This window comes from Convolutriloba macropyga, chromosome 6 (genome assembly GCF_964194025.1).
Source record: "Convolutriloba macropyga chromosome 6, txConMacr16.3, whole genome shotgun sequence".
NCBI lineage: Eukaryota > Metazoa > Xenacoelomorpha > Acoela > Convolutidae > Convolutriloba > Convolutriloba macropyga.
In genome coordinates, this window is record NC_134473.1 from 33,746,284 (window position 1) to 33,769,864 (window position 23,581).

Here is a 23,581-nt window from a genome sequence, read left to right on the forward strand (position 1 = left end):
AATTTTTTACCAATTACCTGTTTAATAAGTTTCAAACTTTATTGCTCGAAATTTTTTACCAATTACCTGTTTAATAAGTTTCAAACTTTATTGCTCGAAATTTTTTACCAATTACCTGAGACCTAATCGAAGACATGATTGTTCTTGTGCACAATAATGAGTAAATGCAAATTTGCTAACTGTCATCGTAATCCACAATTAGTATTTGGAGAGAACTTTCTTATTTTAATCATCAATTTGGTTTTTTTTCATTTCGGTCTAACTGACACTATCGTAGTCACAGGAGAATGCGATTGTGGACGGAAGCGCCACTTTAAAATCAGTTAATTAGCAAAAAAAGGGACGACAAACCATTTTCCCTATTCTTGAAACTAGTCCAAGAACACATTGTGGAAAAGCGTGACGTTTGTAACCAAACTTGAATCAATTTTGAACTACAATTGCTTACCGTCACCACTTTCTAAAGACGCTCAAAAACATTTCCTTAAAACATGGTCGTGAAAAATTGAGCAACATTACAAAAGAAATCTGATTTTTTTTTCCAGTTTATAATTCTTCAGGAAGCGAAACAGGTGATAAGTATTGTATAATGAAATGAATGTGGTTGAAAAAAACTGCCCAAATCTTTAAGGAATGTTTTACTATGTTTTTTAATCAGTTTTCTTCCTCTCAATTTAAGAGATAGCTTTTTAAATTGACCTTCAATTTTCATGACATTGACAAATCTCATACTAAAATCATTTTTTACGGTAATCGTTGCTTATACAAACGTGGTGCGCTATAAAAAAATAACATTAGGCTCTTTTTTCGGACATTAGCCACCTATTGCTGTCATTTTTCGCTATATAGCCGGAAAAACATAAACATCTTTCTTTGATCTGATATGTAATTGCTCCCAGAAAATCTTGTGTGGTTTAGAAAGATCATTTGTTCCAATTCCCCTGTGCGTCCTATTAAATGCCAGCATTTGTTTAATTGTATATTTTGAGTTTCAATTAAAGACTTTTATATTCACGTCCTTAGCACGATGGCAATTAAAGTTTTTTGAGCACATTAACCTCCGTGGCACAACACATAGCTTTTCTGTTACTGAAAAAATTTACAAAAGAGAACAATTAGCCGAAAAGTTTGAAATACATCAGATCCCAATTTGAGGTCCCAGACGGAAGCAAGTATGTCCAGACCGAAGATGAACGCACGATGGGGGCGTCTTGCGTTCAAAATTACTTGTCTGGAAACTTCAAAAAACGCGCGAAAGTATGAACATGAACGCATGAAAGCCTGTTGAACGCACGAAAGTCTGGGCATAAATGCACGAAAGTCAGGTGAACGCACGAAAGTCTAGACATGAACGCACAAAAATTAGTTGGACGTACGAAAAACTGGTGAACGCACGAAACTGTGGACATGAACGCACGAAAGTCTGGACATGAACGCACAAAAGTCTGGTGAATGCACGAAAGTGTGGACATGAACGCACGAAGGTCTGGTAAACGCACGATGGTCTGGATATGAACGCAAAAAATTGGTGAACACACAAAAGTCTGGACATGAACGCAAGAAAGTCTGGTGAACGAACAAAAGTCTGAACATCAACGCAAGAAAGTCTGGTAAAGCACAAAAAGTCTGGACATGAACGCACGAAATTCGCGTGAACGCACGAAAGTCTGGACCTGAATGCATAAAAATTGCTTGAACGCACAAAAATCTGGACAAGAACGCCTAAAATTCCAGCGAACGCATGAAAGACTGGACATGAACGCACGAAAGTTTGGAAAAAAACACGATAATCCAGACATAAACGAACAGAAATTGGTGAACGAATGAAAGTCTTGTGAACGCACAAAAGTCTGGCAAATGCACGATAGTCAGGTGAACACACAAAAGTCTGCACATGAACGCATGAAAATCTGGTAAATGCACGAAAGTCTGGACATGAACGCACAAAAATTGGTTGAACGCACGAAAGTCTGGACATGAACGCCCAAAATTCCGGTGAACGCACGAAAGTCATGACAAGAACGCACGATAGTCGGTTGAACACGCAAAAGTCTGGATATGAACGCACGAAAGTCTGAACATGAACGAACAAAAAACTGTTGAACGCTCAAACGTCTGGACATGAACGCACAAAAACTGGTTGAACACACGAATGTCGGGAGAAAGCACGAAAGTCTGGATATGACCGCACGAGAATCTGGAAAACACACGAAAATCTGGACACGAACGCAAAAAAACTGGTTGAACGCACGAGTCGGGAGAAAGCACGAAAGTCTGGACATGAACGCACGAGAGTCTGGAAAACACACGAAAATCTAGACATAAACGCACAAAAATTGGTGAACGCACGAGGAGTCTTGTGAGTGCACGAAAATTTGGCGAACGCACGAGAGTCTGGACATGAACGCACGAAAGTCCATACATCAACGCACGAAAATCTGTTGAACGCTGGAAAGTCTGGACATGAACGTACAAAAATTGGTTGAACGCACGAAAGTCTGGTGAACACAAGAAAGTGTGGGCATGAACGCACGAAGTTCTGGAAAACGCAAGATAGTCTGGACATGAAACCAAAAAAGATTGGTCAACGCACGAAATTCTGGACGTGAATGCACAAAAGTCTGGTGAACGCACGAAGGTCTGGACATGAACGCACGAATGTCCAAACCTGAACGAACGAAAATCTGTTGAACGCTGTAAAGTCTGGACATGAACGCACGAAATTCCGGTGAACCGACGAAAGTCTGGACAAGAACGCTCGAAACTCTGAACATGAACGCACGATAGTCTGTTGAACGCGCATAGGTCTGGATGTGAACGCACAAAATTCTGAACATGAACGAAGATAAATCTGTTGAACGCTCGAATGTCTGGACATGAACGCACAAAAACTGGTTGAACGCACGAAAGTCGGGAGAAAGCACGAAAGTCTGGACTTGACCGCACGAGAGTCTGGAAAACACACGAAAATTTAGACATAATTGCACAAAAATTGGTGAACGCACGAGGAGTCTTGTGAATGCACGAAAATCTGGCGAACGCACGAAATTCTGGACGTGAACGCACAAAAGTCTGGTGAACGCACGAAAGTCTGGACATGAACGCATGAAAATCCAAACATGAACGGACGACCAAAATCTGTTGAACGCTGGAAAGTGTGGACATGAACGCACGAAAATTGGTTGAACGCACGAAAGTCTGGTGAACACAAGAAAGTGTGGACATGAAAGCACGAAGGTCTGGAACACGCAAGATAGTCTGGACATGAAATCAAAAAAGATTGGTAAACGCACGAAAGTCTGGTGAACGCACAAAATTCTGGACGTGAACGCACGGAAGTCTGGTGAACGCACGAAAGTCTAGACATGAACGCACAAAAGCCGAGTGAACGCACGAACGTCTAAACATGAATGCACAAAAGTCTCGTAAATGCACAAAAGTCTGGACCTGAACGCACAAAAATTGGTTGAACGCACGAAAGTCTGGACATGAACGCCCGAAATTCCGGTGAACGCACAAAAGTCTGGTGAACACACAAAAGTCTGCACATGAACGCATGAAAATCTGGTAAATGCACGAAAGTCTGGACATGAACGCACAAAAATTGGTTGAACGCACGAGAGTCTGGACATGAACGCCCGAAATTCCGGTGAACGCACGAAAGTCTGGACAAGAATGCTCGAAACTCTGAACATGAACGCACCATAGTCTGTTGAACGCGCAAAGGTCTGGATGTGAAGGCACAAAATTCTGAACATGAACGAATAGAAATCTGTTGAACGCTCGAATGTCTGGACATGAACGCACAAAAACTGGTTGAACGCACGAAAGTCGGGAGAAAGCACGAAAGTCTGGACTTGACCGCACGAGAGTCTGTAAAACACACGAAAATCTGGAAATGAACGCACAAAAAATGGTGAACGCACGAGGAGTCTTGTGAACGCACGAAAATCTGGCGAACGCACGAGAGTCAGGTGAACGCATGAAATTCTGGACACAAATGCACAAAAATTGGTTGAACGCACGAAAGTCGGGAGAAAGCACGAAGGTCTGGACATGAACGCACGAGAGTCCGGAAAACACACGAAAATCTAGACATAAACGCACAAAAATTGGTGAACGCACGAGGAGTCTTGTGATTGCACGAAAATCTGGCGAACGCACGAGAGTCTGGACATGAACGCACGAAAGTCCAAACATCAACGCACGAAAATCTGTTGAACGCTGGAAAGTCTGGACATGAAAGCTCGAAAATTGGTTGAACGCACGAAAGTCTGGTGAACACAAGAAAGTGTGGACATGAACGCACGAAGGTCTGGAAAACGCAAGATAGTCTGGACAAGAAATCAAAAAAGAATGGTGAACGCACGAAAGTCTGGTGAACGCACCACGAAATTCTGGACGTGAACGCACAAAAATCTGGTGAACGCACGAAAGTCTGGACATGAACGCACGAAAATTGGTTGAACGCACGAAAGTCTGGTGAACGCACAAAATTCTGGACATCAACGCTTGAAATTTTGGTAAACTCAAGAAAGTCTGGACATGAACGCACAAAAATCAGTTGAACGCACGAAATTATGGTGAACGCCCAAAAATCTGATGAAAGCACGAAAGTCTGAACATCAACGCACGAAAGTCTGGTAAACGAACAAAAGTCTGGACATGAACGCACAACAATTGGTTGCACGCACGAAAGTTTGTTGAACGCCCGAAAGTCTGGACATGAACGCACGAAAATCTGGTAAACGCAAAAAAGTCTGGACGTGAACGCACAAAAATCAGTTGAACGCACAAAATTACGGTGAACGCACGAAAATCTGGTGACGGAACGAAAGTCTGGACATCAACGCACAAAAGTCTGTAAACGAATGAAAGTCTGGTTATGAACGCACAAAATTCTGGTAAACGCAATAAAGTCTGGACATGAACGCACAAAAATCAATTGAACGCACGAAAGTATGGTGAACGCACGAAAATCTGGTGAAGGATCGAAAGTCTGGACATCAACGCACGAAAGTCTGGTATACGAATGAAAATCTGGTTATGAACGCACAACAATTGGATGCACGCACGAAAGTCTGCTGAACGCACGAAAGTCTTGACATGAACGCACGAAAGTCTGGTAAATGCTCGAAAGTCTGGACTTGAACGCACAAAAATCGGTTGAACGCACAAAAGTCTGGTGAACGCACGAAAGTCGGGTGAACGTACGAAAGTCTGGACATGAACGCACGAAAGTCTGGTAAACGCAAGAAAGTCTGGTGAACGCACAAAAATCGGGAGAACGCATAAAAGTCTAGACATAAACGCACAAACTCTGGTAAACGCAAGAAAGTCTGGACATGAATGCACAAAAATTAGTTGAACGCATGAAAGTCTGGTAAACGCACAAACGTCTGAACATGAACGCACGAAAGTCTGAACGTGAACGCACAAAAGTCTGTTGAACGCACAAAAGTCTGGACATGAACACACGAAAGTCTTTAAACGCACGAAAATCTGGACATAAATGCACAGAAATCGGTGAACGCACGAATTGTCTGGTGAACGCACGAAAGTCTGGACATCAACGCACGAAAGTCTGGTAAACGCACGAAAGTCTGGACACGAACGCATAAAATTGGTTGTACGCACGAAAGTCTGGTGAAGGCACGAAAATCTTGACATGAACGCACGAAAATCAGTTGAACGCGCAAAAGTCTGGTTAACGCACAAAAATTGGGTGAACGCGTGCAAGTCTGGACATGAGCATACAAATTTCTGGTAAACGCAAGAAAGTCTTGACATGAAAACACAAAAATTGGTTAAACGCATGAAGGTCTGGTGATCGCACGAAAGTTTTGACGTGAACGCGCGAAAGCTGAGTGAACGCGCAAAAATTGATTGAACGCACGAATGTCATGTGAACGCAAGAAAGTGTTGACATGAACGCACAAAAGTCGGGATTTGAACGCACGAAAGTCTGGTAAATGCACGAAAGTTTTGACGTGAACGCACGAAAATGTAGTGAACGCATGAAAATCGGGTGAACGCAAGAAAGTCTGGACATAAACGCACCAAATTTAGTCGAACGCATGAAAGTCTGATGATCGCCCGAAAGACTGGACATGAACGCACGAAAGTCTGGTGAACGCACGAAAGTCTGGACTTGAACGCACGAAAGTCTGGTAAGCACATGAAAGCCTGAACATGAACGCGCGAAAGCTGGCTTAACGCGCAAAAATTGACTGAACGCACAAATGTTTTGTGAACGCACGACAGTTTGGATATGAACGCACGAAAGTCTGATAAACGCACGAAAGTCTGGACATGAACGCACGAAAGTTGGGTGAACGCACAAAAATTGATTGAACGCACGAATGTCTGGTAAACGCACGAAATCTTGGACACGAACGCACGAATTTCTGGACATGAACGCACGACAGTCTGGTGAACGCACGAAAGTCGGGTGAACGTACGAAAGTCTGGACATGAACGCACGAAAGTCTGGTAAACGCAAGAAAGTCTGGTGAACGCACGAAAATCGGGAGAACGCATAAAAGTCTGGACATAAACGCACAAACTCTGGTAAACGCAAGAAAGTCTGGACATGAATGCACAAAAATTAGTTGAACGCATGAAAGTCTGGTGATCGCACTAAACTCTGGACATGAACGCAAAAAAGTCTGGTAAACGCACAAACGTCTGAACATGAACGCACGAAAGTCCAAACATCAACGCACGAAAATATGTTGAACGCTGGAAAGTCTGGACATGAATGCTCGAAAATTGGTTGAACGCACGAAAGTCTGGTGAACACAAGAAAGTGTGGACATGAACGCACGAAGGTCTGGAAAACGCAAGATAGTCTGGACATGAAATCAAAAAAGAATGGTGAACGCACGAAAGTCTGGTGAACGCACCACGAAATTCTGGACGTGAACGCACAAAAATCTGGTGAACGCACGAAAGTCTGGACATGAACGCACGAAAATTGGTTGAACGCACGAAAGTCTGGTGAACGCACAAAATTCTGGACATCAACGCACGAAATTTTGGTAAACGCAAGAAAGTCTGGACATGAACGCACAAAAATCAGTTGAACGCACGAAAGTATGGTGAACGCCCAAAAATCTGATGAAAGCACGAAAGTCTTAACATCAACGCACGAAAGTCTGGTAAACGAACAAAAGTCTGGACATGAACGCACAACAATTGGTTGCAGGCACGAAAGTTTGTTGAACGCCCGAAAGTCTGGACATGAACGCACGAAAATCTGGTAAATGCTCGAAAGTCTGGACTTGAACGCACAAAAATCGATTGAACGCACGAAAGTCTGGTGAGCGCACGAAAGTCGGGTGAACGTACGAAATTCTGGTCATAAACGCACGAAAGTCTTGTAAACGCACGAAAATCTGCAGATAGATGCACAGAAATTGGTGCACGCACGAATTGTCTGGTGAACCCACGAAATTCTGGACACGAACGCACGAAAGTCTGGTAAACGCAAAAAAGTCTGGACGTGAACGCACAAAAATCAGTTGAACGCACAAAAATACGGTGAACGCACGAAAATCTGGTGACGGAACGAAAGTCTGGACATCAACGCACAAAAGTCTGTTAATCGAATGAAAGTCTGGTTATGAACGCACAAAATTCTGGTAAACGCAATAAAGTCTGGACATGAACGCACAAAAATCAATTGAACGCACGAAAGTATGGTGAACGCACGAAAATCTGGTGAAGGATCGAAAGTCTGGACATCAACGCACGAAAGTCTGGTATACGAATGAAAGTCTGGTTATGAACGCACAACAATTGGATGCACGCACGAAAGTCTGCTGAACGCACGAAAGTCTTGACATGAACGCACGAAAGTCTGGTAAATGCTCGAAAGTCTGGACTTGAACGCACAAAAATCGGTTGAACGCATAAAAGTCTGGTGAACGCACGAAAGTCGGGTGAACGTACGAAAGTCTGGACATGAACGCACGAAAGTCTGGTAAACGCAAGAAAGTCTGGTGAACGCACGAAAATCGGGAGAACGCATAAAAGTCTGGACATAAACGCACAAACTCTGGTAAACGCAAGAAAGTCTGGACATGAATGCACAAAAATTAGTTGAAGGCATGAAACTCTGGTGATCGCACTAAACTCTGGACATGAACGCACAAAAGTCTGGTAAATGCACAAACGTCTGAACATGAACGCACAAAAACCTGAACATGAACGCACAAAAGTCTGTTGAACGCATAAAAGTCTGGACATAAACGCACAAACTCTGGTAAACGCAAGAAAGTCTGGACATGAATGCACAAAAATTAGTTGAACGCATGAAAGTCTGGTGATCGCACTAAACTCTGGACATGAACGCACAAAAGTCTGGTAAACGCACAAACGACTGAACACGAACGCACAAAAGTCTGTTGAACGCACAAAAGTCTGGACATGAACGCACGAAAGTCTTTAAACGCACGAAAATCTGGACATAAATGCACAGAAATCGATGAACGCACGAATTGTCGGGTGAACGTACGAAATTCTGGTCATAAACGCACGAAAGTCTTGTAAACGCACGAAAATCTGCAGATAGATGCACAGAAATTGGTGCACGCACGAATTGTCTGGTGAACCCACGAAATTCTGGACACGAACGCACGAAAGTCTGGTAAACGCAAAAAAGTCTGGACGTGAACGCACAAAAATCAGTTGAACGCACAAAAATACGGTGAACGCACGAAAATCTGGTGACGGAACGAAAGTCTGGACATCAACGCACAAAAGTCTGTTAATCGAATGAAAGTCTGGTTATGAACGCACAAAATTCTGGTAAACGCAATAAAGTCTGGACATGAACGCACAAAAATCAATTGAACGCACGAAAGTATGGTGAACGCACGAAAATCTGGTGAAGGATCGAAAGTCTGGACATCAACGCACGAAAGTCTGGTATACGAATGAAAGTCTGGTTATGAACGCACAACAATTGGATGCACGCACGAAAGTCTGCTGAACGCACGAAAGTCTTGACATGAACGCACGAAAGTCTGGTAAATGCTCGAAAGTCTGGACTTGAACGCACAAAAATCGGTTGAACGCATAAAAGTCTGGTGAACGCACGAAAGTCGGGTGAACGTACGAAAGTCTGGACATGAACGCACGAAAGTCTGGTAAACGCAAGAAAGTCTGGTGAACGCACGAAAATCGGGAGAACGCATAAAAGTCTGGACATAAACGCACAAACTCTGGTAAACGCAAGAAAGTCTGGACATGAATGCACAAAAATTAGTTGAAGGCATGAAACTCTGGTGATCGCACTAAACTCTGGACATGAACGCACAAAAGTCTGGTAAATGCACAAACGTCTGAACATGAACGCACAAAAACCTGAACATGAACGCACAAAAGTCTGTTGAACGCATAAAAGTCTGGACATAAACGCACAAACTCTGGTAAACGCAAGAAAGTCTGGACATGAATGCACAAAAATTAGTTGAACGCATGAAAGTCTGGTGATCGCACTAAACTCTGGACATGAACGCACAAAAGTCTGGTAAACGCACAAACGACTGAACACGAACGCACAAAAGTCTGTTGAACGCACAAAAGTCTGGACATGAACGCACGAAAGTCTTTAAACGCACGAAAATCTGGACATAAATGCACAGAAATCGATGAACGCACGAATTGTCTGGTGAACGCACGAAAGTCTGGACATCAACGCACGAAAGTCTGGTAAACGCACGAAAGTCTGGACACGAACGCATAAAATTGGTTGTACGCACGAAAGTCTGGTGAAGGCACGAAAATCTTGACATGAACGCACGAAAATCAGTTGAACGCACAAAAGTCTGGTTAACGCACAAAAATTGGGTGAACGCGTGCAAGTCTGGACATGAGCATACAAATTTCTGGTTAACGCAAGAAAGTCTTGACATGAAAACACAAAAATTGGTTGAAAGCATGAAGGTCTGGTGATCGCACGAAAGTTTTGACGTGAACGCGCGAAAGCTGAGTGAACGCGCAAAAATTGATTGAACGCACGAATGTCATGTGAACGCAAGAAAGTGTTGACATGAACGCACAAAAGTCGGGATTTGAACGCACGAAAGTCTGGTAAGTGCACGAAAGTTTTGACGTGAAAGCACGAAAATGTAGTGAACGCATGAAAATCGGGTGAACGCAAGAAAGTCTGGACATAAACGCACCAAATTTAGTCGAACGCATGAAAGTCTGATGATCGCCCGAAAGACTGGACATGAACGCACGAAAGTCTGGTGAACGCACGAAAGTCTGGACTTGAACGCACGAAAGTCTGGTAAGCACATGAAAGCCTGAACATGAACGCGCGAAAGCTGGCTTAACGCGCAAAAATTGACTGAACGCACGAATGTTTTGTGAACGCACGAAAGTTTGGATATGAACGCACGAAAGTCTGATAAACGCACGAAAGTCTGGACATGAACGCACGAAAGTCGGGTGAACGCACAAAAATTGATTGAACGCACGAATGTCTGGTGAACGCACGAAATCTTGGACACGAACGCACGAATTTCTGGACATGAACGCACGACAGTCTGGTGAACGCACGAAAGTTGGGTGAACGTACGAAAGTCTGGACATGAACGCACGAAAGTCTGGTAAACGCAAGAAAGTCTGGTGAACGCACGAAAATCGGGAGAACGCATAAAAGTCTGGACATAAACGCACAAACTCTGGTAAACGCAAGAAAGTCTGGACATGAATGCACAAAAATTAGTTGAACGCATGAAAGTCTGGTGATCGCACTAAACTCTGGACATAAATGCACAGAAATTGGTGAACGCACGAATTGTCTGGTGAACGCACGAAAGTCTGGACATCAACGCACGAAAGTCTGGTAAACGCACGAAAGTCTGGACACGAACGCACAAAATTGGTTGTACGCACGAAAGTCTGGTGAAGGCACGAAAATCTTGACATGAACGCACGAAAATTAGTTGAACGCACAAATTTCTGGTTAACGCACAAAAAAAAATTGGGTGAATGCGCCCTCAAGTCTGGACATGAGCACACAATTTTCTGGTAAACGCAAGAAAGTCTTGACATGAAAACACAAAAATTGGTTAAACGCATGAAGGTCTGGTGATCGCACGAAAGTTTTGACGTGAAAGCGCGAAAGTTGAGTGAACGCGCAAAAATTGATTGAACGCACGAATGTCATGTGAACGCAAGAAAGTGTTGACATGAACGCACAAAAATTGGGATTTGAACGCACGAAAGTCTGGTAAATGCACGAAAGTTTTGACGTGAACGCACGAAAATGTAGTGAACGCATGAAAATCGGGTGAAAGCAAGAAAGTCTGGACATAAACGCACCAAATTTAGTCGAACGCATGAAAGTCTGATGATCGCCCGAAAGACTGGACATGAACGCACGAAAGTCTGGTGAACGCACGAAAGTCTGGACTTGAACGCATGAAATTCTGGTAAGCACATGAAAGCCTGAACATGAACGCGCGAAAGCTGGCTTAACGCGCAAAAATTGACTGAACGCACGAATGTTTTGTGAACGCACGAAAGTCTGATAAACGCACCAAAGTCTGGACATGAACGCACGAAAGTCGGGTGAACGCACAAAAATTGATTGAACGCACGAATGTCTGGTGAACGCACGAAATTTTGGACACGAACGCACGAATTTCTGGACATTAACGCACGACAGTCTGGTGAACGCATGAAGGTCTGGACATGAACGCAAAAAATTGGTTGAACGCATGAAAATCTGGTGAACGCACGAAATCTGGACGTGAACGCACGAAAGTCAGGTGAACGCACAAAAATTGAATGAACGCACAAAAGTCTGGCGAACACACGAAAGTCTGGACATAGGCACCTTCCGTCTGGGACGGTATGGACATAGGTACTTTCCGTCTGCTTCGGTCTGGACTCACTTGCTTCCTTCTGGCACCTGAGCCTGGGATGTGCTGATTTTGGGATCAGAACAATTGATTTTTTGTCATACTCCATTGACCTCAAGCAACACAAATGTATATTAGGCAAAATTGATAACGCCTATTATTCAAAAATAATTTGATTTTAAGTTTCTTTAGTCACCGCACTTTTCAATTTTTTTTTCATTTTTGTAATTACAAGACAGCGTTATCTAGTCAGCGTGCGTGCCCGGGTCGAATGACCACCCTAAAATCATCCCATTTTGTTGTAAGAGTGGTGGTAATTTGTCTATGGGGGGTAAATTGTTGTAAGAGTGTGGGGGTAATTTGTTCAGAGGGGGTACAAGGATGTAAGGAACTACAAATTACCCCCTCGCTCTTACACCATTTTACCCATTGTAGCGCACTCTTACATAGCAATTTTAGTCAGGGGGTGTAATTCCTCAAAAAGTCCTCCCTTTGCAGCCCACTTTTACATGGCATTTTTAGTCAGAGAGGGGGGGTGTAATTTGTCCACAGGGGGTAAATTGAAGTAGGAGGTGGGCTGCCATGGGGGGGTAATTTTGTGTAAGAGTGAGGGGATAATTTGTCCATGGGGGGTAAACTGAGGTAAGAGTTGAACTCCCAGGGGGGTAAATTATTGAATGAGTGAGGGGGTAATTTGTTCAGAAGGGGTAAAATGATGTAAGAGTTGGGCTGCCAAGGGGGTAAAATTGTGTAAGAGTGAGGGGATATTTTGTTCAGAAGGGGTAAAATGATGTAAGAATTGGGCTGCCAAGGGGGATAAAATGGTGTAAGAGTGAGGGGGTAATTTGTTCAGAGGGGGTAAATTGATGTAAGAGTTGGGCTGCCAAGGGGGTAAAATTGTGTAAGAGTGATGGGATATTTTGTCCAGAAGGGGTAAAATGATGTAAGAATTGGGCTGCCAAGGGGGATAAAATGGTGTAAGAGTGAGGGGATAATTTGTCCATAGGGGTAAACTGAGGTAAGAGTTGAACTCCCAGGGGGGGGGGGGGGTAAAATAGTGAATGAGTGAGGGGGTAATTTGTTCAGAAGGGGTAAAATGATGTAAGAGTGGGGCTGCCAAGGGGGGTAAAATGGTGTAAGAGTGAGGGGGTAAAAGACAAATTAACCCGCCACTCTTACATCTTTTTGGTCTGTCGAGGGAGGTAAAACGATGTAAGAGTTCGGGGGTAATGGAAAAATTACCCCCGAACTCTTACATCGTTTTACCCCCCTTGACAGACCAGAAAGATGTAAGAGTGGGGGTTAATTTGTCTTTTACTCCCTCACTCTTACACCATTTTACCCCCGATGGAAACCCAATGCAGCCCAAAAAGATGTAAGAGTTTTGAGCTGCATTTTCCTAAAAAATCCTCCCATTGCAGCCCCACTCATGTCATTTTGGGCGGAAAAATTCAACCCGCGTGAAACTGACCTGAGCTTTCATAATTTTATTTTCATAAAAGAAATCTGTCTGGAAAATTATTTCCGTCTACGCATGGCTTGACCCTCTAGATTGAAAAGAAGAATGCATGATCATACTTGGCTACATTTATATGTAGTTCAATTTGATTTCCCAATTCTGCATTAAATGTTCATAATTATAGAATCCTAAAATTCTCCCTTCGTACATTTTCATCACTTTATTTTTGTCCGACCTTATAATTTTTGGCCGATTAATTATAATGAAACACACATTTTAAAATCTAAATTTACTTGAAATGCTCTTGAGCACCAAAAAGGGATAAGATTTCCAATCATCATAAATGAAAAGGTTAAAGCTGAACTATCAAAACTAGTAAATAAAGGACACTCAAATTCAAATTATCTGAGAGTTACTCTTGCTGAAAAGATGTTCCAGTTCCCAAGACTCTCTACATTAAAAAAAGAAGGCAATGATTTCGATATTTACTCTTTCGGGGAGGATTATATCAATTGATGAACTCAAAATTTTCAAAAACAAAAAACTTCTGCTTTACTACAAAAACTTCTCTTTTGATCTCAGATGCATAAGTAATATAGAAATAAAAGAGAAGAAAATATTTCGCCGTAAAATTTACACCAAAATCTTTATCTGCTCAAAAATGTTTACATTAGCGTCCATATAGATGAGTTTCTCAGCTTATAAGATCCTTGTCCATTTTAAATAGAGGATTTAAACTATCTTTGGAGCGTTTGGGCAGTTAGTTCACTCTTTAATTTTGTTCTTAAATACTTTGTTTTGAAACGTCTGTTTTCTGACAAGCATGCTTCACTGATATCAGCTTTTTAATAATCTCATTGTTCAGGAGAAAAAACTGCGAACTGATTTCATAATCATTTATGCTGAATAATTTGTCCTATTTTAATGAATGTTTGAGATATTTGTTGTTTTTGTCCCCAATTTTTTTAGATATATATTCCCGGGCCGAAGGATTTTGCCAAATTTATGTAAGATCAGCAGTAACCAGCGTTAACAAGTCGGAAAATTCACCACAATTTTCTTACATAATTTTGCGTTGAATGGGTTGAATTTAGCGTAGATCTTACATATTTTGCCTTGATTTTGGCGTAGATCTTACATATTTTGCGTTGAATTTAGCGTAGATATTACATATTTTGCGTTGAATTTAGCGTAGATCTTACATATTTTGTGTTGAATTTAGCGTTGATCTTACATATTTTGCGTTGAATTTAGCGTTGATTTTACAAAAAAAGTCAACGCGGAATACTCTGGGTATGAGACTCGAACCACTGACCTCCTGCTTACTTAAACCTCTTCTACCAATGTGCCACAGAACCTTTGCTTTTCTTAGGATCGCAACTCTTTACAAATCGGATTGTAACATCACGTTCACATAATTTTGGCGTTTCTAAGCGTAGAGCTTACATAATTTTGCGTTGAAATCAGCTTAGATCTTATTCGAATTTTGTTTTTTTGTTCAATTTTTGCTCTAATTTTCCGTCTTTTCGACTCATTCCAGTTTTCCTGTTGAATGCATTGAATTTATGTAAGATCTACGCTAATTTCAACGCAAAATATGTAAGATTGGCATTGAATGCGTTGAATTTATGTAAGATCTACGCTCAAGCGTTGATATCACATATTTCAACGCATTCAACGCCAATCCTAATTAATTAATTTTTTGTTTTTTAGCGTTGACACCTCGGTCCGGTTTATTGCAGAAGTTTTCAGGCTTTTCAAATTTTTCTTAAGTATCAAGGGATTACCATATTGATCAACAGACGTAACATGCGGGTGTTGTTATAGAGCTGAGAGTTTCTTTGCGCCAATTGGGATTAAAATTTTGTGTTGCAAACTCTTTTAATGATTCATATGCATATGACAAAATCCTTTGACCTAGAGCACCTTTTGCGCACTCTAAATCAATTGTAGCTTTGTCAATTATTTATAAATTTTAAACCGTTCCGCTTTTCGTTTCTTTCCTGCATTTAGAAGTAAACCCCATAATATTTATGAAGAATGTAACTTAAGTTACAATTCAACAAATAATTTGGCGGGCAACAAAGACGTGATAGAACTTTGTATACGGAGCAATTAATACCAAGTTTATTTGGATTCTGATACTTTTGAGAAACTTTAGAAAAAAATATCTTAAAAAAGGTTGGATCTAGTCTATCTACACATATTGTGTATTACGGCAAAGCTCATTTCAATGACAATTCAGGGCAAAGTTTGGAGAGGAAGTATCTTTCTCTACGAAAACACTGAACCTATTCTTTTTTCGAAGACAAAAAATACAATCAATACTTTGAGGGAAACGGATGAAGAACAAAGACTGCGAGTTAATTTTAAGCGGAAACCGATACTGAAATTTCTGAAACTGCGGGCGGTTGATAATTTGCCAATTAGGCAACGGAAAGCGGTATGGTGCGTTTCCAACACACAATGATTTTTTTTCAACAAAAGAAAAAAAGAACTTTGCATTGCCAAAAATAATTGCAGAAAACAGTGATAAACTAAACTCCGATATGCTCTTCCCTACACTCCTACATGGAGGAGTTGTTCAATGCTGCAAAAAATGAGATAATGACGCTCTCAACTACAAATACACTTCGGAAAAATGTTTTTTGTCTCTTGAAGAACCACATACAAATATTCATTCTAAACTTTTCTTATCTCAAATTTTGAGATCATGAGATGTGATGAAATCGGCGAAGCCTTGATATTGGGCGCAATTGTTTCATAGGATTCCTAAAAAAACGGACACACGCCGTCGACAACCAAATATTGACAATTTCTTAAATATATAAATCGAATTATAAGGAACAGTAACAATTTGAAAATCAGGAAAGGTGCTTCAAGGCCGATAAACTGTTGATAAGATAAAAAATACGTTAAAAGCAGAGTGTCCCAGACTATAGAGAAGAAAAATTTTGCTGAACACTTCTCCAAACAAAATGTATAAGTTAGTATGTCCGTTATCAAGTGAAATGGATTTCGTTCAACCTCATTAAACGACAAAAACAAATTGCTCTAGTAGAGCAGCATTTTTCACAAGTTTTAAATTGATTAGGTCAAAATACTGACTTCAGATAATCTATGAGAAAGAATTGTGCCAAATTCAACGAAAACCATAACAATGACGTTGATTATCAGAAAGTAACAAACTCTGGCTGATTTTTCTTCCTATTTTGATAGGTTATTATAAAATGACTCTATAAACAAACGCCATAATTTTGACCTAATTTCTGATTTTTTTTCACACGAAAACTTATTTCCAGCTGAATTGAATTACAGTGATCAAAAAATTTCAGCAGAAATTTTGTAATACAAAAAATAGCATCGAAAAGTACCATTAGCGGTTATGTCAGTTACCTGAATTTTTGTAGAATTCCATTTTTTGTTGGCTTGTGAGACAACAGCACTAATGACTCAACAAAGAAAAATCTATTCTCCTTTACAATTCTGAAAAAATTGAGCCTCATCGACGTGGTCGATGCATTTGCGAGCGTTAGCAGTAACACAGTCACCAGCAAACAATGGCCTTCCGATATAGACTCAGACATTTTTTTTGCCATACACACAATGACACTACGACATAAACAAAGCATTAGATTCGTTATGTGTAAATAACATTGATAATTTAAGCTTGTTTTAAACTATTTTTATACCGAAATCATGGTTCCTAACAGCGCGCTGCAGTCAGGCATTTCGCAAAAACTGCAGATGCCCAAAACTATCAAGGCTTTTGGTCAAGAGCCCAGCCCCAATATCAATCGAAAAAACACTGGGAGACAATCTGAAAAAATATAATGCCAATCTACAAACTAATTCTTATACATTTATAAGCGCAATTTTGGACGCCATGAAAAAAAACGGTCATAAAAAATTTCTCTAAAAAAATAAACAATTTTTATGGAATGTTGGTCCAACGACCACCAAAATCTTAGAATCCCCATTTCCTGGAGAAAATGAAACAAAATTTTTGCAAAACGGAATAGAGATAAAAAAAGAAACATGGATTGTCGAAAATGGAATTTTGGAGACAGTAAATCAGGTACTCAGCAGCAAGAAGAAAAACTGAAGAAACAGATTTTGAATTTTAGGTACAGTTGCAAAGAGAACAAAAATAATGCAAATCAGAGGAATATAACCAAGAAGCAGCAGGAAAAATCCTAATAAAACTAAGTTCCTAAAAAACCCGAGAAAAGACTCAAGAGATTTAGTGATAAAAGAAAAATTATTATTAAAAAACCACAGATACAAAAACAAAACCAGTAAAAACCCAATTAAAAATCTCGAAACAAAGGCAAAAACTCTTGCGAAAAACTGGAACCAAGGAGATCCGTCAAACCAAAGTTCCTATAATAGTAGAAAAAGAAACATTTAGGCACGAAAGGTCATGAAAAACAGCATAAAATCGAAAATGACAAAGAATATGCTACACAGCAGACAAGAAATTCTCAAAATGAAAAAAATGAGACAAACTCGGAAAGCATTTAGAAGCGCTAAGAGTTAACATAAACAATGAAAAACAACATTCAACTAACAAAGGCAAAGCTGAGTAAAAAAAAAGAGGGAAAAAGCAGAAGGAAAGTTACTAACACCTAAACAACAGACGAAAAAGAACAGGAGAATAAAAATAACTTGTATTCACAAGTTTATAACTATACGGACCTAAAGTAAGAACAAATTTAGGAACGGGAAGCTGAATATTTTGTTTACTGTTAGAGTCAGAAAAACATTTTAGCACACTATGATACTATATTTACAGACAGAATAGAGAACCTGCGGCTCGTAGGTAGACTCAGAGATCAGACAACATCAAAAAAAATAAATTTGAAGGTGATCCACACACAAATTAGTTTTAAAAAAACGAATTAAGAAATAAGTCAGACAGAAGCCATCATAAAAGAACACCGACAGAACCTAATGGAACACAAACATTTTAGTGGTACCACTACATACAACACAAACTGAAAAAAGAAGAACACAATCTACTAAATGGGGGATAGGTCATCAGAGAATAAGAAGTGCAAGAACACCAATTCATAAAGCATGTCGTCATTACCCTAACATGAAACGGCTTAAGCAGCAGATGGGTAAGCAACCCGGGTAGGTACGATTTTTTTGTAAGAATACTAAGAACGCGGTGAAAATAAATAATTCACCGCGATTCACCGCATTCACCGCAAAAAGATGTAAGAAATACGCGGTAAATTTTTTTTTCACCGCTTTTCACTGCATTTCTTACAAAACTCTCCGCCAAACCTCGACCCGGGTTGGTAAAAAAAACAGTTTAGCAACAGATCTGAACAACATCCTTGTAAAAAAAGGAGCAGATGCCACACATTGAAAAAGTTAATAGCCTGGATTCCCCTAAAAAACTCGAAAAACGAAAACCTATTGCTATAACTATACTCATTTTACTTGAATTATGCATTCGGTTACAAAATATTGCACCTATATGGTGCATAATACAGCATCATTAGATCGTTGGTCGCATAATTACTGGACATTAACGGTACATTCGAGGGTCTCACAGCCCAGCAGAAATGCCAGTCATATTTCTAGAATTGACAGCCTAGGCAAGAAAATTTTGTTTTGCCCAAAGTACATAAGAAAAACAACGTTGAAAATCCACTAGTCTATGCATCAAGCTGACTAAAAAAGCCGAAAAGAGACATGCCATAAACGAACCTGAAATGCTGGTCAAAGTTCTCGGCTTAAGGTACCACGACACAATATTTATTCCACAGTGATGGTAGCATTTAATCATAAGGTGCACAGACGGAAAAGGATTTTATAAATCTCAGTTTTGATTTTAAAAAAATATTCCAAAGACAATTATTTGGTATCACAAACCTCTCGTCCTCTAACACCACCAGATAGCAAAAAAGAGGAAAATTACCGCAAAACCTTTGTCGTCAACATAATTGATTAGTGAACGAAGTAAAAATAGAACAAATTTATGAATCACTTTTGAAGCATGACATTGGCTATAAAGCGTATTGGTTTTCCAAATGCTGCCACTTGAACAAAACCAGCATACAAAACCGGAGCCAAGACATCCGGAACAGACCATTAAGAGATAATAACTTCAACCAGAGCAATAAGTCTCATGTCAATTTTTTTTTTCAATGCTGTTAATGTAGCACAACAAAAACTTAGATCCACGAAGCTTGGGAGCTGGCCTTTGCAGGCCACGTTCATTAATTTGGTTAAGAAATTCAATGCTCGCTTGGATTGATTGGAAATTGAACATTTCATTGCGTGGAGAAGATGCTCTGGGTACATTTTGGACGGCCCAGCTGCTGTGAAAATCGAAAAAAACTGAAGCTGCAAGAGGAACTTTGCTTCATCGAAATGAAAAGCTTCGCAGCTATAGTCTCCAATCGGCTCAAGGGTTTCGTTTTCCCTGGATGCAGTTTTTCGACTTCAATGATGGTTCTTCTGTTGTCGAGTGCTATTCCCTCCAATGATAAAATTTTTGCGCACGACCGAATCGTCCTTGAAGACAAAGTGTTCTCGCTCGGGAGTCAAACGTCCATTGTGCTGTTGCTTTTTTGCGTGTTTCATTGAAACCGCGTCGTACCAAAGGGCAGCATACTCGCCCGATCTTCATTGTTCAAATCTATTCATCATTGAGTTTTCCTGATGTTGGTTATGTTTTTTCCACCTCTGTCGGAAGCACGCAAACGACTTTTGCTAACTGCGATAAATTTTTTCCAGCTATCAACACAATCTGGATTTGAGATGCAGTTCCCTAAGATTGACGTTATAATCCAGGTCCATGGCATACGAGACTTCACGGGGATATAGCAGATCGTTTGAAAATTTTTACGTCAAACAGTTTTCAAGTCTGGTAACTCGGTTGAATAGTCACTGGGGGCCTGGTGAACCACTTCCCGGTGTTGCAGATTGAACCACCTTGTCTATTTGGTCAAATAGATCTTTCGGTATCTTTTTCACTGTTGACAAAAGCTGAGCGCGTCGTGATTACGCCCAAGATGATTTCGAGCACACCCATTCTTTATAGTTTCTTTCAAACCTCACTGCAAGTACCGCACCTTTGAATTGACCAACTTGTGCTCCAAGATTGAGACTTTATATAGATTATCTTTTCTGTCGGGATAAAAAAAATGATAGTTCCAACTGGAATCAGGAAAATGTCATCGCTAATTGTCAGTTCCTTTATCTGCTGTTTTGAACCTGTTGAAGAGTCTGACTTAACGTTCCTTCCTGAAATGCTAGTGGTTTGTTCCTGTGAGTAAATTTTGTCGAAAGATATTGAAACTGACATTTTTTCACTGATGTTCAGAGAACATTGAGTAGGGGGATGAATTTTCGATTTTACCGTGGTTTTCTTTAGACTGAACCCGATGAACCGAACGTTCTTTACCGCTTAGGTTGTATTTCATGGACAAAAAGCGATAATGATTCAATAATCAAACCGCTCCATCAATCGTACGGTTCGATGATCTGAAAAGTGAAAGGTACGTAGAGGGGGGCTGAGGGTGGGCTGTAAAGTTTGGATCCAACTGGTTTTGACGACCTTCCACGGTCTCAACTCGATAATGTGGGTAATCTGCACACATGCAACCCAGAACGTAACTTCAAAGACAGAAAAGGAAGGGATTTTATGATGGGCCCTAAAGTTGCAGAACGTAGTTTACAAAATTTGTTTTTAAGATTATCTATTCAGAAAGTTGCCAATATTCAGAAAGTTGCAAGAGCACGCTTCTGGATCAAGCTAAAATATAAGTAGTTGGTTCAAAGTCATAAATCAGTGCCCAATACAGATGGAGTAACGAATTCACTAGTACTGCAGATATAATAGTGGAGAATGAAGATTTTGTCCTCATCTGAGTTAAAATATGGACAACAAATTTCCGATATTGAGATGATCTGTGATGTCATCCAAAGAGCCTCATAATTCGAATATTGATTTAGCGAACGCCTATTAATGGACCCGTGGAGAAGCAGTTCAGTTTTGTGCTTGAATGGTTTGGAGTATTGTTTTGCTGCAACTGTGTTTTACCGCATGGTTAAATTTTAATTTATCCAAAAATCTTATTAATGCAAAAACTCTATCCATGGTTTATCACTTATTTATTCAGGTTTATCGTTTTTGCAAAATTGGTTTCATTGGACTAACTTTAATTTTGACGGAAAATGATTTTCTTAAAAGAAACGGCCGAGATCAGATTGTACGTGCGCAAATGGATCCAGCTCGATTGAATTGAATAGGCCAGATGGTTTTTCCACCTGATCCTTCTAATTGTGTTTTATCGGGGAAATCAATGACCCAAAACCATACTTTTTTCTTACCGCTAGGGTTTAGTTTTCTGATTTAATCCAGTGTTTGCCTATACTCAGTTTATTTGAGCTTGTTGATCAACAATGTTGATTTAAATTCTATAGAAAAATATCTAATAACTCATTAGCAATGTCCTATTGCTAGATTCAATGTTGTCCAGTAGTTCTTTCATCTTTTTTATTAAAGATGTGAGACACTCTTTCGTATCTGCAATTGATTCAAACTATATAAAGCAACGTCTATAAAGATAGCCGAAAGTATAAAGAGCAACGTATTGGCATTGTTAAGTACATAGCAACTTATTAACTCATTGATGATAGCAACCAATGGTATTTTAGGCCGCAGTTTTGATGCTCATTTAGCCGGTATTTTGACTGAGAACGAATCAGTTCAAAGCCAATCACCAATTTACGAATGAATCCAAAATTGCGAAAAATATTAAGCCAAAAACCACCTTAATTTGTCCATATGGTGGTTATTTTTACTCAAAATTAGGTTATACGAACTTTTTCCGAGCTTTAAAAGTATATTGGAAACAATTCGATGCGTATTTCAAAAGGGTACTTGAATCTGATTGGTCAATATTCTCACGCTTTAATTTACTTAGTAACATCTTCCGGCCCAGAGGAAGATGTTGGGAGAATTGGTACTAATTTTACAGGCGGGCGGACGAGCGATCCGGTTGACGTGCCCCATACGGCCGAGCGTGCAACGTTGTCTGAACCGTAGCGGAGTTCATTGATCCGAGCGGTAGGGTAGTAACCCTTGGAATTTGTCTCCTCAGCTACCCAAATTAAGATATTAGTCTTTAGGTGTTGCTCTGCAGGCGTTTGCCACTTAGAACGTCGGTTCACTGTCGGGACGTACTCTTTGATCCAACAAGATCAAATAGCGTTAGCGTATGATTGTGCGTGAGCCTAACGCTTACGGTGATCAAACTCATCTACGCCAATGATGGAAGGAAGACTACTTGCTTGGTTACCGCGGAGAAAATGATTAGGCGTAAGCTTATTGCAATTAAGTGCAGGTACGACCAGACAACAAGTTGTACTTAATACTCCATCTGTGATACGACGTGTTCCAAATATTGTGTAAAGCACGCGCTTGAAACTACGTAATAGCCTCTCCCGGATGACACCTTGGTGTGGCGCATTGGGCGGGTTGAACCTCTATTTAATGCCTTTGTGGGCAAGCTCGGCGGTGATATTGATGGCGTTCCTTTTTTGGATGTCCTCGCGTAGTTCTTTTTTCGCGCCAACAAAGTTGGTACCATTATTAGACCAAATAATGGCCGGTGTACCCCGACGGGAGACAAACGGCTCCACTCTCCTTACACACGAACTGGCTGAATAGTTGCAGCGCGGTATCTTCTGCACGTTACGCAGTTGGATCTAATCAAACGCAGAGAGGATCGTAACCTAAGTAAGTTATAACGTTCCTGTATCTTAGCCCGCAGATATTCAATTCCTTTATGTTGGTTTTTTAGGTGGAAATTCCGTGAAAAGAGTTTTACAAACATATGGCGTGCGTCAAGAACGATAGTCGTTTTTCATCATACTCAATTTCAACCAAACGTTTGACGCGGCCAGCCGAACGGAGTAGACCACTTGGTCGGATGAAGGGGGAAAACGGGGCAATACGGCTAGTCCCTTTTTCGGATTTATTTTCCTGGAGACCTTTGCTTTCGGAAGTAAAAGCTTCTCCTTGAACAAGATACTGAAGATGACGCTCGGCTTCGTCAAGCTCAGTGGGATCTATCATACTACCATCGATATGTTGGTAGCATTCATGTGATGGTAACAGCCGAAGTATGTATGCTGTTATTCAAGCAATTTTTGATAAGAACTGGACTTATCGAAGAGCATCGGGGCGGTTCCTTAGTTGGCTCAGTTGCGGATG